The 16,180-nt window shown below is 51.8% G+C and overlaps 1 pseudogene; it reads right to left on the bottom strand.

The window, feature by feature from the left end:
- Nucleotides 1-5,183: 5,183 nt before the first annotated feature.
- On the bottom strand, nt 5,184-5,926 carry LOC117072193 (annotated as a pseudogene).
- Between the last annotated feature and the right edge of the window lie 10,254 nt (nt 5,927-16,180).

Genomic DNA, 16,180 nt, shown 5'->3' on the forward strand with positions numbered 1-16,180 from the left:
AGGCCCAGGGCCCTGCTCGGGCGGGTGAGGGCTTCTGCACGACTCCAGCCTCTGGGGGAAGTGGAAACTGTTCACACTCCGGGCGCCACCCAGGTGGGCCCTTCAGTAACTCGGTTCTGCTAACGTGGTACCGGCTTCCACACCAGGCTCCCCTGCAGCTCAGACGGTTCCAACTGTCCCCTCCCTCCCCGTGTTCTCATCATCCCACTTGGGGCTGGAGTACCCTCCTCCACCCACACTCTCACACACACCTCCCTACACAAACACACCCCTACATGTACATACACCCCTACACACACACACTCCTACATGTACATACACCCCTACACACACACACACACTCCTACATGTACATACACCCCTACACACACACCCCTACATGTACATACACCCCTACACACACACACTCCTACATGTACATACACCCCTACACACACACACTCCTACATGTACATACACCCCTACACACACACACACCCCTACATGTACACACACCCCTACACACACACACCCCTACATGTACATACACCCCTACACACACACCTACATGTACATACACCCCTACACACACACACCTACATGTACATACACCCCTACACACACACCCCTACATGTACATACACTCCTACACACACACACTCCTACATGTACATACACCCCTACACACACACCCTACATATACACATACACCCCTACACACACCTACATGTACATACACCTACACACACCTACATGTACATACACCCCTACACACACACCCCTACATGTACATACACCCCTACACACACACCTAAATGTACATACACCCCTACACACACACACATACACACACACATACCCCTACACACACCCTACATATACACATACACCCCTACATACACACCCCTACATACACACATACACCCCTACATACACACCCCTACATACACACATACACCTACACACATACACCCTACATACACACACCTACATACACACACACACCCTGCATACACATCCCTACATACACACACCCTACATACACACCTACAGAAACATACCTACACACACATACACCTACACCTACACACACCCTACATACACCCACTACACACACACCTACACACACCCCTACATACACACCTCTACATACAGACACACACATACATACATACCCTACATACACACATACACCTACACACACCCCACATACACACACACCTACACACACCCTACATACACATCCCCTACACACACCTACACACATATACACCTACACACACCCCTACATACACACCCCTACATACACACATACACCTAGACACACCCTACATACACACATACACTCCTACATACCCCTACATACACACATACACCTACACACACCCTACAGACACACACCTACATACACACACACCTACATACACACACCTACATACACACATACACTTATATACACACCCTACATACAGATACTACATACACACACACCTACACACACACACACTCCTACATACACACCTAGACACACACTCATATACACCCCTACACACACCCCTACATACACACACACTCCTACATACACACCCCTACACAGGCACACACACCCCTACATACACACACCCCTACATACACACACACACACCCCTACACACCTACACATTGGTCTCCCAGCCTGGGCCTCTCCCCGTGGAGTGCCCCCTCCGCCCTGCAGCCAAGGAGCCCCCAGCCCCGTGTCGGACCAAGGCTTCAAAGCCCCCTCTGACCCCACCACCCATAAGATCAAAAGCAAAATTCCTCAGTGGGTCAGTTTGCTTGGGCCGTCGTAACAAACTCTCACAGACCAGGTGGCTGAAACAACAGACGTTTATTTCCCACAATCCTGGAGGCTGGAAGTCCAAGATCAAGGTGTGGGTGGGGCTGGTTCCTCCTGAGGCCTCGTCCTCAGCTTCCAGACGGCATCTTCTCCCCATGTCCTCCCCATGTCCTCAGGTGATTGTCTTTCTGCGAGCATCTGTGTCCTAATCTCCTCTTCTTAGAAGGACTCCAGTCAGATTGGATCAGAGCCCACCCTAGTGACCTCATTTTCCCTCCATTATCTCTTTAAAGACCCTGTCTCTGGTCAGACACAGTGGCTCATGCCTGTAATCCCAGCACTTTGGGAGACTGAGGCAGGAGGATTGCTTGAGGCCAGGAGTTCAAGACCAGCCTGGGCACCATAGTAAGACCACATCTCTACAAAAGAATTTTTAAAAATTAGCCAGGCATGGTGGTGCATGCCTGTGGTCCCAGCTACTTCAGAGGCTGAGGGAGGAGGATTGCTTGAGCCCAGGAGGTGGAGGCTGCAGTGAATCCTGATGGTACCATTGCACTCCAGCCTGGGTGACATATAAGACCCTGTTTCCAATAAATTAAATTAAATTAAATAAAAATAAAAAGATTCTGTCTCCAAATACAGCCATACTCTGAGGTCCTGGGGGTGAGAACTTTGGCATATGAATTGGGGGAAGACACAATTTACCCCAAGACACTGGGCATGAGATCCAAAGGCCTTCGCAATCCAGGCGCCATCTTCCTTCCCAAAGCCAGATCCTGGGGGCCATGTGGGGTGTCCCAACAGCAGGAAAATTTGCCATGGTGGCCCCCAGTGGAGGTCCTGGCATCCTTGTCTCTGGAGGTCAGAAATGCTTAAAGTAAGCGTGGGCTGCCCTCCCTGCCCTGGGCCTCCTGTCCACTTGAAAGCACACACTTAGGAGCGGGCATGGTCCTGGCTGGGGAGGAGAAAGGTGCCCTAGACTGGGAACCCAAACACCAAGGGAGCAACAATGGGGAAGAGTTCCGTCCTGGCCCCACACACTGGCAGACCATGCTGGTGCTCCACATGTCATCGCTGTCATAGCAACTCTGCAGGGCAGGAGGTGTGACCCCCATTTCACAGATGAGGAAATGGAGGTTCCTCAAGGATGCAGGGCTCACCCGAGGTCACACTCAGGAGGGAGGAGCTGCACATGGGCCCACAGGTTCGTGTGCCTGGTACGCAGTCACAGACCAATGTGCTGAGGCAGCAGGGTTTGCAGCAGAGAAAGAGTCTCAGGATCGCTGGGAGCCAAACCAGGAGATGGGAGGAGACCCTCAAATCCATCTCCCCAAGGAGTTCTGAACTGGAGTGTTTGGGGTTTTTTTTTCTTCTTTTTTTTGGTTGTGTTCCAATAAACTTTATTTATGAACACTAAATATTCATGTTAATTTTCATGTACCATAAAAGTCTTTTTAAAAAAGCATTTAAAATTATAAACACAATTCCTAGCTCATAGGCCATAGAAAGCAGGCAGCAGGCTGGATTTGGTCCACAGGCCATAGTTGGCTGTCTCTTGTACAGGCTTTTATACGTTATGCAAAGCGTTTCAAATTCCAGAGACTTTGGATACTTTTCTTTTTTTAGATTTCTCATTTAAAATATATATACAATGCAAGTTTTCTTTCTGGATCAATATACTCACGTGAGAGAAAATAATTCAGAAAAAAATATATTTCCTTACTTGAAAAAAGGGAAAAGTGCCAGGCACAGTGGCTCATATCTGTAATCCCAGCACTTTGGGAGGCCGAGGCAGGCGGATCACAAGGTCAGGAATTTGAGACTAGCCTGGCCAATATGGTGAAACCCCATCTCTACTAAAAAATACAAAAATTAGCCAGGTGTGGTGGTACATGCCTAGTCCCAGCTAATCAGGAGGCTGAGGCAGGAGAATGACTGAAACCCGGGAGGCGGAGATTGCAGTGAGCCCAGATGACACCACTGCACTCTAGCCTGGGTGGCAGGGCAAGACTCCGTCTCAAAAAAACAAAAGGTGGAGGGGAAAACTGTAAAACAAATGTTTCATCTTAAAATATATAATTAGGAGATGTAAAATTAAAGATTAAAATTTTTATTCTAGGCCGGGCGCAGTGGCTCAAGCCTGTAATCCCAGCACTTTGGGAGGCCGAGACGGGCGGATCACGAGGTCAGCAGATCGAGACCATCCTGGCTAACACTGTGAAACCCCGTCTCTACTAAAAAAAAAAAAAAAAATACAAAAAAAAACTAGCCGGGCGACGTGGCGGGCGCCTATAGTCCCAGCTACTCGGGAGGCTGAGGCAGGAGAATGGCGAGAACCCGGAAGGCGGAGCTTGCAGTGAGCTGAGATCCGGCCACTGCACTCCAGCCCGGGCGACAGAGCGAGACTCCGCTCAAAAAAAAAAAAAAAAAAAATTTTATTCTATGCAACATAAAATAATATGCATAGATCTGGTACCTAATTTATTAGTTTTTACTTTAGAAAAAAAGACAGTGAGGAAAAGGTTTATAAATTTCTCAGTCCCTTTCATAAAAAGTTGCAACTAAAACCAGCCATCACTTACATATACAACCATCAGCTCTGAATATAATATTAATTATACCTAGGAACTGGAATTTACCCAGATGAGTTCTGGCGGTTTTTTGAAAAATGCACAATTATATCAGAGAACACTGTGTCTTCCACAATTTGTAACAATTTTGGATGCAGCTGGAAACCATCATTCTTAGCAAACTATCACAAGAAGAGAAAACCAAACACCGTATGTTCTCACTCATAGGTGGGAACTGAACAATGAGATCACTTGGACTGGGGAAGGGGAACATCACACACTGGGGCCTTTCATGGGGAGGGGGGAGGAGGGAGGGATTGCATTGGGGAGTTATATATGATATAAATGATGAATTGATGGGTGCTGACGAGTTGATGGGTGCAGCACACCAACATGGCATAAGTATACATATGTAACAAACCTGCACGTTATGCACATGTACCCTAGAACTTAAAGTATAATAAAAAAAAAAAGAAAAGAAAAGAAAACTCCTGCTTCCATAATATAAGGAAACAAGAATACTCTTTCCATAGACATCATCCTGCATTAAAAAACCTGATAGTCTGATTGACCTTTATCAAAGGTAAAATGATTCACATTTGCATGGATTACTCTGATCCTCAGTAGTTCCTAAACACAAAATTTTGCATAAACCTTTATCTGGGTTTTCCAAAGCAAGTATTACACTGGCAGAAGTCCATGAGCTGAAGAAAAAGAAATTGAATATAAAAGGTTTACCGACTTTATCCTTTCTAATTTTACAATAGCTTCAGGTGTTGAGACCTAACTGGTTTCTGGTGCCTATCCACTGTGAACTTCTAACACTTCTCAGTACCATCTTTTGGTGGTTGCTTTATTTTGCAGCATAGAAGATCCTTTCATCCAACTTCAATCATCTGTTCTTCCCCAGACTTCGTTTCATTATAATAACGAATTTTATAATCTTTAGCAAGTTGAATATATACTTTCTTTTGAGAACCAGACAGATTTTTCCCATTTTCATTTACAGTCTTCAGCTTTGCCTGCAGTGAACCATCCTTAGCTTCTTGGAGGCTTTCAGCTACATAAATGTTATAAGCTGAACAAGGTCATTTTGGTTTTCCAAGCAGTTTTAACTCTCTCTCTTTTTTACTAAAGCTTTCCTTTTTAACTGTTCATGCATGATTTCTGTTTCCAAAGACATAATCTGACTTGGAGTTAGCTGTTCTTGAATTCTGCTTATCTCTTCTTTGTATGCCTGCCAGTCCACCCTATAAGCATCTTCATATATTTTTTTTCTCTGAGTTGGGAAGTTCCCTCCAATGCCCGGCGGTTCTTCTAATTAGTTCTGTATTTTTTGCATCTGGGTTCCGAGCTTTAAATAAGGGTAGTTGTTCTTCAGAAAATCAAAGGTAAGAAGTTACAGATTTCTTTGGATAACTTGCCAAGGCAGATGAAAACCATTTCCATAAATACACAACACTGAAGGGGAAGCGCAGTCGACTTCCACAGCTGGTACACAGCTCCGCCCGGACCTTCCCAGGGCGCTCAACATGCCCCACATGCCTCGGAGAAATGCCATCACACCAGCGGACCAGGCAGTGGCCAGGTCCCAGTCTCAGAGAGCTTCCTGGTACAACAGAACAACCCCAGCAATGACAACTCGAACCTGCCTGCGACCCTCTGGAGTTTGTTATCATGCCCGCCACTCACGAGGCACTATGTCACTCAGGCTGGAGTGCAGAAGCTCAATCTCGGCTCACTGCAACCTCCACCTCCCAGACTCAAGCGATTCTCCTGCCTCCGCCTTCCGAATGGCTGGGATTACAGGCGCGAGCCACCATGACTCGCTAATTTTTGTATTTTTAACAGAGATGGGGGTTTGCCATGTTGGCCAGGATGGTCTTGAACTCCTGACCTCAGAGGATCCACCCACCTTGGCCTCCCAAAGTGCTGGGATTACAGTCATGAGCCATGGCGCCCGGCCCTGGACTGGGGTTTTTAAGGGGATCATGGGGGGTGACGGGCTGGATACCTGGGGTCGTTGATGGGTTGAGGTGAGGGGAGTGTGGAAACGGCATTCTTTCGTGAGTCAGTTCCTCATGAGGTCCTTTGCATCAGCTAGCATCAGTTGTTTCATTGGTGACCAGACCCTGAAGGAATATCTCAAAGAGAAAACATTTGGTGATGATCAAGCTGTTATCTGTAGAGAAGTTAAAGGGAGCTATAGGCCGGGCGCGGTGGCTCAAGCCTGTAATCCCAGCACTTTGGGAGGCCGAGGCGGGTAGATCACGAGGTCAGGAGCTCGAGACCATCCTGGCTAACACAGTGAAAGCCCGTCTCTACTAAAACATACCAAAAATTAGCTGGGTGTGGTGATGGGCGCCTGTAGTCCCAGCTACTTGGAGGCTGAGGCAGGAGAATGGCGTGAACCGAGGAGGCGGAGCTTGCAGTGAGCCGAGATCGCACCACTGCACTCCAGCCTGGGCGACACAGCGAGACTCCGTCTCAAAAAAAAAAAAAAAAAGGGAGCTATAATCTAGATTCTACATGATTAGGACAATAGGCAAAACAGCTATGAGGAAGTGAATCCAACAGCAAGTGGACCCAGTGATGAACGCTGAATTTGCCACAAGCTTGGTGTATTTTCATTTCTCCCCCTCTTCTTCCCTGATTTATTTATTATTATTATTATTATTATTATTTTGAGACAGAGTTTCGCTCTTTTTGCCCAGGCTGGAGTGCAATGACCCAATCTCAGCTCACTGCAACCTCTGCCTCCCAGGTTCAAGCGATTCTCCTGCCTCATCCTCCCTAGTAGCTGGGACTACAGGCACCCACCACCACACACACCTAATTTTGCATTTTTAGTAGAGATGGGGTTTCACCATGTTGGACAGGCTGGTCTTGAACTCCTGACCTCAAGTGATCCACCCACCTTGGCCTCCCAAAGTGCTGGGATTACAGGCATGAGCCACCGTGCCTGGCCTCTGATTAATTTTATAAAGTTTATAGGGATGACCCAGCACAGTGGCTCATGCCTGTAATCTCAGCACTTTGGGAGGCCAAGGAAGGAGGACTGCTTGAACCCAGGAGTTCAAGACCAGCCTGGGCAACTGTGAGACCCCCTCTCTCTACAAAAAAAGAAAAAAAATTAGCGGGGTGTGGTGTTATGCATCTGTTGTCCCAGCTACTCAGGAGGCTGAGGCAGGAGGATCACTTCAGCCCAGGAGGTTGAGGCTGCAGTGAGCTACAATTATGCCATTGCACTCCCCATTGGGTGACAAAGCAAGACCCTGTCTCACACACACACACAAAGTTTATAGGGACGGCTTCAAATTTATCATGCACCAACAGCCACATGGGCCACCTTTCTTTCTTTTCTTTTTCTTTTTTCTTTTCTGTTTTTTTTTTTTTTTTTTTTGGAGACAGAGTTTTGCTGCTCTGTGGCTCAGGCTGGAGTGCAGTGGCCCAATCTCAGCTCACTGCAAAATCCGCCTCCCAAATTCAAGCAATTCTCGTGCCTCAGCCTCCTGAGTAGCTGGGACTACAGGCATGTGTCACCAAGCCCGGCTAACGTTTTGTATTTTAGTTAGAGATGGGGTTTCATTATGTAGCCCAGGTGGGTGTCGAACTCCTGAGCTCAGGCAATCCACTGCCTTGGCCTCCCAGAGTTCTGGGATTAAAGGCGTGAGTGGCCGGGCGCGGTGGCTCAAGCCTGTAATCCCAGCACTTTGGGAGGCCGAGACGGGCGGATCACGAGGTCAGGAGATCGAGACCATCCTGGCTAACACAGTGAAACCCCATCTCTAAAAAAAAAAAAAAAAATACAAAAAACTCAAAAAACTAGCCAGGCGAGGTGGCAGTGCCTGTAGTCCCAGCTACTTGGGAGGCTGAGGCAGGAGAATGGCGTGAACCCGGGAGGCGGAGCTTGCAGTGAGCCGAGATCTGGCCACTGCACTCCAGCCTGAGCGACAGAGCGAGACTCCGTCTCTGGAAAAAAAAAAAAAAAAAAAAAAAAGCGTGAGCTGCCACGCCCGGCCCACATGGGCCACCTTTCTGATCCACACTAAACCTGTTCCTCAACAGGGCCTTTGCACTGTTCCCTCTGTCCGGAATGTTCTTCCTCCATAACTACCCGTGGCCTCACTGACCGTCCTAGCTAACATGGCCCCTCGCAGCACTCTGCTCGTCATCTTTTCTTTTTATTTTGTTTTTTTTTTTGGAGACAGAGTCTTGCTCTGTTGCTCAGGCTGGAGTGCAGGTGCGCCATCTCGGCTCACTGCAACCTTCGCCTCCCGGATTCAAGCGATTCTCATGCCTCATCCTCCCGAGTAGCTGGGATTACAGGCAGCCACCACCACGCCCGGCCAATAGAGATGAGGTTTCACCATGTTGGCTAGGCTAGTCTCGAACTCTTGACCTCATGGTCTGCCTGCCTCGGCCTCCCAAAGTGCTAGGATTACAGACGTGCCTGCTCGTCATCTTTAGAACACCTGTCACTATCTGAATTATCTTTATTACTGGTTCCCTTGTTTATGGTCTGCCTCTCCCAGCTAGATACAGAACAATGCCTGACACACAGCCCAGTCTCAATGAACATGAGATGAATGAATAAATCCCAGCCACGCAGTTCTAACGGAAGCTGCCGTGTGGACTCAGGGTGAACACCCGGCCAAGCCAGGCCGTGCACAGTCCTTCCATGGGGTTTTCCCAGCTGAGGCTAAAGAAAGACGTGCAGATCCCGCCCGGTGGCAGATGGCGTGACATGTGGCTCTGGAGCTCTCTGTCCCCCAGTAACCCCATCCCCACCCGACAGGGGGAAGAGGCTGCCTGACCAGAGGTAGATGTGCTGAGAGCAGCAGGGATGAGGCTAGAGATGTCCTGGGATCTCTGAGCCTTCCTTCTGTGTGCAAAACCACAGAATCCTGACTTCCAGGAAATTCCTTTCTTGCCTCAGCAAATTTGAGCCAGGTCTCTGACTCATTAATAAAGGACCCTGATGGGCACAGATGGAACAAGGGGCCATGGGAGGGGTGGGGCCTCTTTACTATAAACGGGGTGCCGCAGGGCGTGGTGGCTCATGCCTGTAATCCCAGCACTTTGGGAGGCCAAGGTAGGTGGATCACTTGAGGTCAGGAGTTTGAGACCAGCCTGGCCAACATGGCAAAACCCCATCTCTACTAAAAATACAAAAATTAGCTGGGCATGGTGGTGGGTGCCTGTAATCCCAGATACTTGGGATACTTGGGAGGCTGAGGCAGGAGAATTGCTTGAACCTGGGAGGCAGAGGTTGCAGTGAGCCGAGACCGCGTCACTGCACTCCAGCCTAGGCGACAGATCAAGACTCGTTCTCTAAATAAATAAATAAATGGCACAAGCGAAATGGTCACTCAGCTGAGACAACAGAGACGGAACTCAGATCTGCTTTAGGGTTGGATTAGACCCCTCTAGGGGTCTCCTCAAGCCCCTGTGTATCCCAGGGGCTCCCCCGCCCCTGCAACCTCTGTTTCTCCCATTATAAAACGATGGGGTAGACGGCCCCTCGGCCGAGTCTGGTGGAAATGTGGCATCCGAACTGACTCCCAGTAGATTTCTGAACAGTTTACCCCATCACCCACTGAAGGAGGGAGACACAGGCTGAGGACCACCGAGGCCCTGGGCACTGCTGGGCTGGTTCTATCCAATGCCCTGCCTGGCAAAACCCCGCTACAGCTCATCAACACGCAGCAACTCCCCACCACCGCCCCCCACCCGCCCCCAGCCCGGCACCTCCAGTGTGGACAGTCGGCAGAGCTGCTCGGGTGGTTCTAAGACTCCCCTAATGAGATTCTTGACGATTTGGAAACTAACGATATGCTCAACTCATCTTTAATTGGCATGGTGCTGCTGGAGACGCCAGCGCGGGCGAGACGCAGGCCGGCTCTGACTCGAGCCATCATTATCGCTCTTTGGCAGCACCCGGTCCTCGCCCGCCCTTGCAGCCATCGCCCCCGCCACCCCACTGCCCCCAGCTCCCAGGCTATGGTCTGCCAGCTGGGCCCACAGTGGCTCCTTCTTTCTGGCCTGCCTGGGACCCCAGGCCTGTCCCCCTGCAGACACCCCGCCCTGGGAGGCTGGTCGCATTCTTGGGCTTCGAGAGGTCCCTCCCTCCCTCATCATCTGCGTTTCCCTCGCTGGGTGGGCCTCAGCCCTACGGAGGGGTCCCACGAATTGTGCAGGAAGCAGGAGCGGGGAGCTGACCGGTGCGTGGGAACCTGCCTTCCTGGAGACCCATCTTAGCTCTTCTCCTCCTCAGCTCCTGACCTCATTTTCCCCACGTGCAAAGTGCGGATAACGTTAGCCCTTCCCCCAGGGGCTCACGAGTGGGCAGTCCACACCGTGTGGTCAGACTCGTGGGAAGACGAAAGGGTGTGGGAGAGGTCCGATGCCCGCTGCTCGCCTCCTCCAGGGGTGTCCAGGCTGGGCACAGCAAGCTCTACATGACCAGCCAGGGCAACCTAAGTTCAGTGACGGCCCAGCGCGTGGGGTCCACGAGGGAGACCCAGTGCCAGGCCGGTGTGGTGGGTAAAGGAGCTGCAATTCATGCTGGGAACCGGGGAAGGCAGACAACACCAAGCTGCAGACTCAGCCAAGGTCCAGCCAAGCCTGTTGTGCTGCTGAGACACAGCTGCCCACCTTCTCCCCCTTGAAGCTTTCTTCCCGGGGCTCCCCAACCCCCCACTTCTCCTCCTGCCTCCTTGACTTCTTCTATGTCTCAGCCCCCATTGACCCAGCCCATAGCTGCGGGGCTCCTAGAGGTTCACTTCGAGGCCCTCTTGCCCTTTCACTCACTCCCCGCCCAGGGGAGCTCACATGTGACTTTACCTCAAATAACCACCCCCATGGATGATCTCTAAATGTCTCTCTTTGGATGCCAGCACCTCCAGACGTCCTGCAGGAACTGCTTCCCTTACTCAGTCTCCTACCACAGCGAATGACACCAACTATCTAACCAGCTGATCAAGGCAGAACCCTGGAAATCATTTCTTTCTTTCTTTCCTTCCTTCCTTCCTTCTTTCCTTCCTTCTTTCCTTCCTTCCTTCCTTCCTTCCTTCCTTCCTTCCTTCCTCCTCCCTCCCTCCCTCTCTCCTTTCCTTCCTTCCTTCCTTCCTTTTTTTTTCTTTCTTTTACTTTCTCTCTCTCTCTCCCTCTTTCTCTCTTTCTTTCCTTTTTTTTGAGACGGAGTCTCTCTGTGTTGCCCCGCCTGGAGTGCAGTGGCGTAATCTCGGCTCACTGAAACCTCAAGCAATTCTCCTGCCTCAAACCTCCAGAATAGCTGGGATTATAGGTGCCCGCCACCACACCCAGCTAATTTTTGTATTTTTAGTAGAGACGGGTTTTCACTATGTTGGCCAGGCTGGTCTTGAACTCCTGACCTCAGGTGATCCTCCCACCTCGGCCTCCCAAACTGTTGGGATTACAGGCGTGAGCCATCGCACTCGGCCCTGGAAAGCATTTCGTGATCCCACCTTCTTTCTACATCTGGTCAATCACCAAATCCTGCCTATTTGACCTTCTAAATGCATCTGGAAGTCCTTTACCAAGCTCTCTCCCCACTGCCCCCAATGCAGGCCCAAGCCTCTCTCTGATGCACTGCCTGGACCAGTGGCTGCACAAAGCACGCCAGCCCATCACCTGCCCCAGTATTCCTGGTGCACTGTGGCCGGAGCCGAGCTGCCAGTCATGGAGCCGACCCCTCCCAAGCACGAGACCAGCTGACCCCCAGACCATGCCGAGCAGCTGGGGCACATGACTCGGTCTTTCCCGGAACTTTCTCCCAGAGAGAATGATCGCTCTCACCCTTTGGGTCACAATGCTGGGGGGATGGGCGTTTAGAACATCTGGTGGCCACTGTCCCCAGCAGCAAGGAGGAAATCCATCCCCAGAAAGAGAGGGACCCAGAGAGGAGACCTCAATGGTACCCTTGACCAGTCACACCTGGAGGCCTGCGTTTCCAGTTCTGTGCGTTCCCCAGTTCTGCGCGTTTCCCAGTTCTGCGCATTCCCCAGTTCTGTGAGCCGTGAAATTCCCTTCTATTTACTTCATCTTATTGGAGTTGGGCTCTTTCCGCTCATCTCCAAGCCCTGAGGGACATGCTCTAAACATCAGCCTCCCTGCTGCAGGAATTAACCCCTTCAATCCAGTCCCTGAATTGGGTGGTCACTGAGATCTTCTAAAGGCCAAGTCTGCCCTCTGACCCTGCCTGTTATCCCCTCCCCAAGGCTCCCCACTGCCCACAAAGTGAGCTCCAGATCCCTTGGCATGACTTCCAAGCCCCATCTGTCTCCAGCTCTCCAGCTGCATTGGTGCCCACTGTCCTCGAGATGAACACAGGTACCTACCTGTTGGACGGAAAGATGTGCAGTTCCCCAGGGGCGCTGGCCTTTGAACATGCAGCTCCATCAGCCGGGAACATTTCCACCGCATCACCCCTGCAAGGCCCAGCTCCCTCCTGGCTACTCCCGTCCAGCCTGACCTGGGCCCCCAGGATGGGGAAATTACGAGGACTCCGATGCACCCCCAGAGCCCCCAGGATCCCCCGTGGGAGGACTCTGCACCCCTGGGATCCCCCGTGGGAGGACTCTGTACCCCCGGAGTGCCCAGGATCCCTGTGGGGGGGACTCTGCACCCCTGGGATCTCCGGGGGAGGACTCTGCACCCCTGGAGGCCCCGTGGGAGGACTGTGTACCCCTGGAGCCCCCATGGGAAGACTCTGTACCCCTGGGATCCCCCGTGAGAGGACTCTGCACCCCTGGAGCACCCGAGATCCCCTTTGGAAGGACTCATCGCTGTGGGATAAATGCATGCTGACTCCTCGATCTCTCCCCTGGGCTACACCTCTTGGGGGCAGGAACCGCCTTGACCACGGCACTCTCCACTCCTCACACATGCAAGCGCTCACAGAAAGTTGCTGAACAGTTGGAAGAATTCGGGACTCCAGAATTCAGCAGCTCCAGGTCCAAGCCTTGGTTCTGCCACTCCCTGGCTCTTCGGCCTTGAGCAAATCGTTGAGCTCCTCCGGGCCCGGCCACCCATCCATAAAGGAGGAATGGGCACAGGTAACTTGCGGAATTGTTCAGAGCACTTACTGCGATGACACCGATGGGACCTGGCACACAGGAGGGGCTCAATGGTGTCTTCTGAACGCCCAGCTCTGTGTGAGGCACTCAGTAAGTACTCAATGGTGAGGCTGCAGCTGCTGCAAAGGGTCTCCTTCTCTGGCTGGGTCTCTGGTCTCTCTTGGGAGCTCAGACACCAGCCTCTGCCCAACCCCAAGCCAACCCCTCCCCAGCCCTAGCCCAGCCCAGTCTCAGACCAGCCCCAGAGCAGCCCCAGCCCAGCCCAGCTCCAGCCCAGCCCCAGCCCCAGCCCAGCCCCAGGCCAACCCCAGCCCAATCCCAGTTCAGCCCAGACCAGCACCTGTCCAGCCCCAGCCCACCCCCAGCCCCAGCTCAACCCTAACAGCCCCAGCCTCAGCCCAGCCCCACCCTCTGCCCAACCCCTGCCCATCCCCAGCGCAAACCCTGTGCAGCCCCAGTCCAAACCCTGGCGAGCCCAACCCTTGCCCAACCCCAGCCCAGCCTCAGCCCTAGCTCAAGCCTAACAACCCCAGCCTCAGCCCAGCCCCAGCCTGGCTCAGCCCATGCCCAGCACCACCAGCGGCCACACAAGGCCAAGAGCCCCCCTCCCTGTTGCCTGGAGTCCCCAAGGCAGAGTGTCTCAGCGGAAGCTATGAGGTGCTTTGAGCTCCCCAGGTGCAATTGGAGGCCTTGTTATCATGATTAATATTTAATTTCTCATCAGGGGTGACCACCCAGCTGTCTCTATGCTGCCATTGTTCCAAATTTCCTCCTTTTCTATTTCTGATTCCTTCTCTTTTGTGAGACTGTGCTGAGTTTGCCCTTAATAAATCTCATTTTATTCTTCTAATTTACTCAGACAAAGTTGGATAGTTTTAATACCATCTGAATTATTAGCCGTTCTGTCAGTTTAATGTTAACTGCAAATTTTGGTCAATGGGTTTGCCATTCTGTCCTCTGGATCAGAAATCAACATGCTTTATAGGGGCAGCCCCCAGCGAGGGGTCCGGGAGCCCATCCCAGTTCCAGCCGCGAGGGGCTGAACGCCACCATTTTCAATGCCTGTCACCCATGTTACCTGTGGCAGGGAACAAACAACTGTGTGTGTGTGTGTGTGTGTGTGTGTGTGTGTGTGCGTGTCTCAGAGGGAGGGGGGAGAGAGAGAGAGACAGAGGAGAGAGAGAGAAAGAAGACAGAGAAAGGAGAGAAAGAGAGGAGAGAGAAAGGAAAGGGGAGACAGAGAGAGAGGAAAGAGAGAGAGGGGAGAGAGAGGAGAGAGGGAGAGAGTCTGGCTGCTGACCTCACCTGGATTAGAGGGGCAGGGGGCAACAGGGGAGCTTGGGGGTCACAGATAAGTGAGTGGAGGGAGGACAAGAAGGGGGTGACCTCCAAAGAGGCAGGGAACCAGAAGGTGCCAGACATGAAGAGGAAGAGGAGGAGGGGTAGGAGGAGGGGGAGAGAGGGGGAAGAAGAGGGAGAGGAGGGAGGGGGAGAAGAGGAGGAGGGGGAGGGAGAGGGGAGGAAAGAGGGGGAAGAAGAGCAGGAGGGGGAAGGGAAAGAAGAGGGGGAGGAGGGGGAGGGGAGAAGAGGAGGAGAGGGAGGGAAGGAAGAAGGAGAGAAGAGGGGGAGGAGGGAGGGGGAAGAGGAGCAGGAGGGGAGGGGAGAAGAGGAGGGGGAGGGAAGGAGGGAGAGGAAAGAAGAGGAAGAGGAGGGGGAGGAAGGGGGAAGAAGATGGGGAGGAGGGAGGGGGAAGAGGAGGAGGAGGGGGAGGGAAAGAGGGAGGGGGAAGAAGATGGGGAGGAGGGAGGGGGAAGAAGAGGAGGAGGGGGAAGGGGAGAAAAGGGGGAGGGGAGAAGATGAGGAGGGGAGGGGAGGAAGAAGGGGGAAGAAGAGGGGGAGGAGGGAGAGGGAGAAGAGGAGGAGGGGGGAGGAGGAGGGAAGAGGAGAAGAGGAGGAGGCCGCTGCTGGGTGCCCTCCAGGATGACTATGAAAATCAGGGCCAGGAGTGGGGGTGGTGGGTACCTGTGGTCCCAGCTACTCCAGAGGCTGAGGTGGGAGGATCACTTAAGCTCAGAAGTTCAAGTCTGCAGTAAGCTGTGATCCCACCACTACACTCCAGCCTGGGCAACAGAGTGAGACCCTGTCCCCAGAAAACAAAACAAAAAAAGCCATGGACAGAGATGTCTGCCTGAAACTCAGAGGTTAAACAGAAATAAGGCAGGAGAGAGTGGCCGTGGCCGACAGTGGGGGCAGGGGTCCCGAGGGATCCCCCACGGAGGCCTTTCCTGTCGTGGCCCTGTGGCTTCCTGGGGGAGGTAGGACTTCAGGTGTTTAAAAGGAAGGTATGATGCTTTAATAGCTAACATTTATTGAACATCCAGCATGTTTCAGGCACCATTTTAAATATTCTACAGAAAGTAATGGATAATTTTAACAACCCTACCTAGGCACTGTGATTTTTCAAACAGCTTTATTAAGATATAATTCATATGCCATGCAACTCACCCACGTAAAGCACACAATTCCATGTTTTTTAGTGTATTCACAGCGTCGTGCAACCATCACCACAATCAACTTTAGACCATTTTCATCGCCCCCAAAAAGAAACCCCACACACCTTAAGCCATCAGTCCCCACTGCCCTCCCTCCCAGCCCCTGACAGCCATGCCTCTATTTTCTGTCTCTATGGATTTGCCTATTCTGGGCATTTCACA

Source organism: Trachypithecus francoisi, unplaced genomic scaffold (assembly GCF_009764315.1).
Source record: "Trachypithecus francoisi isolate TF-2019V2 unplaced genomic scaffold, Tfra_2.0 Lachesis_group4, whole genome shotgun sequence".
Lineage (NCBI taxonomy): Eukaryota > Metazoa > Chordata > Mammalia > Primates > Cercopithecidae > Trachypithecus > Trachypithecus francoisi.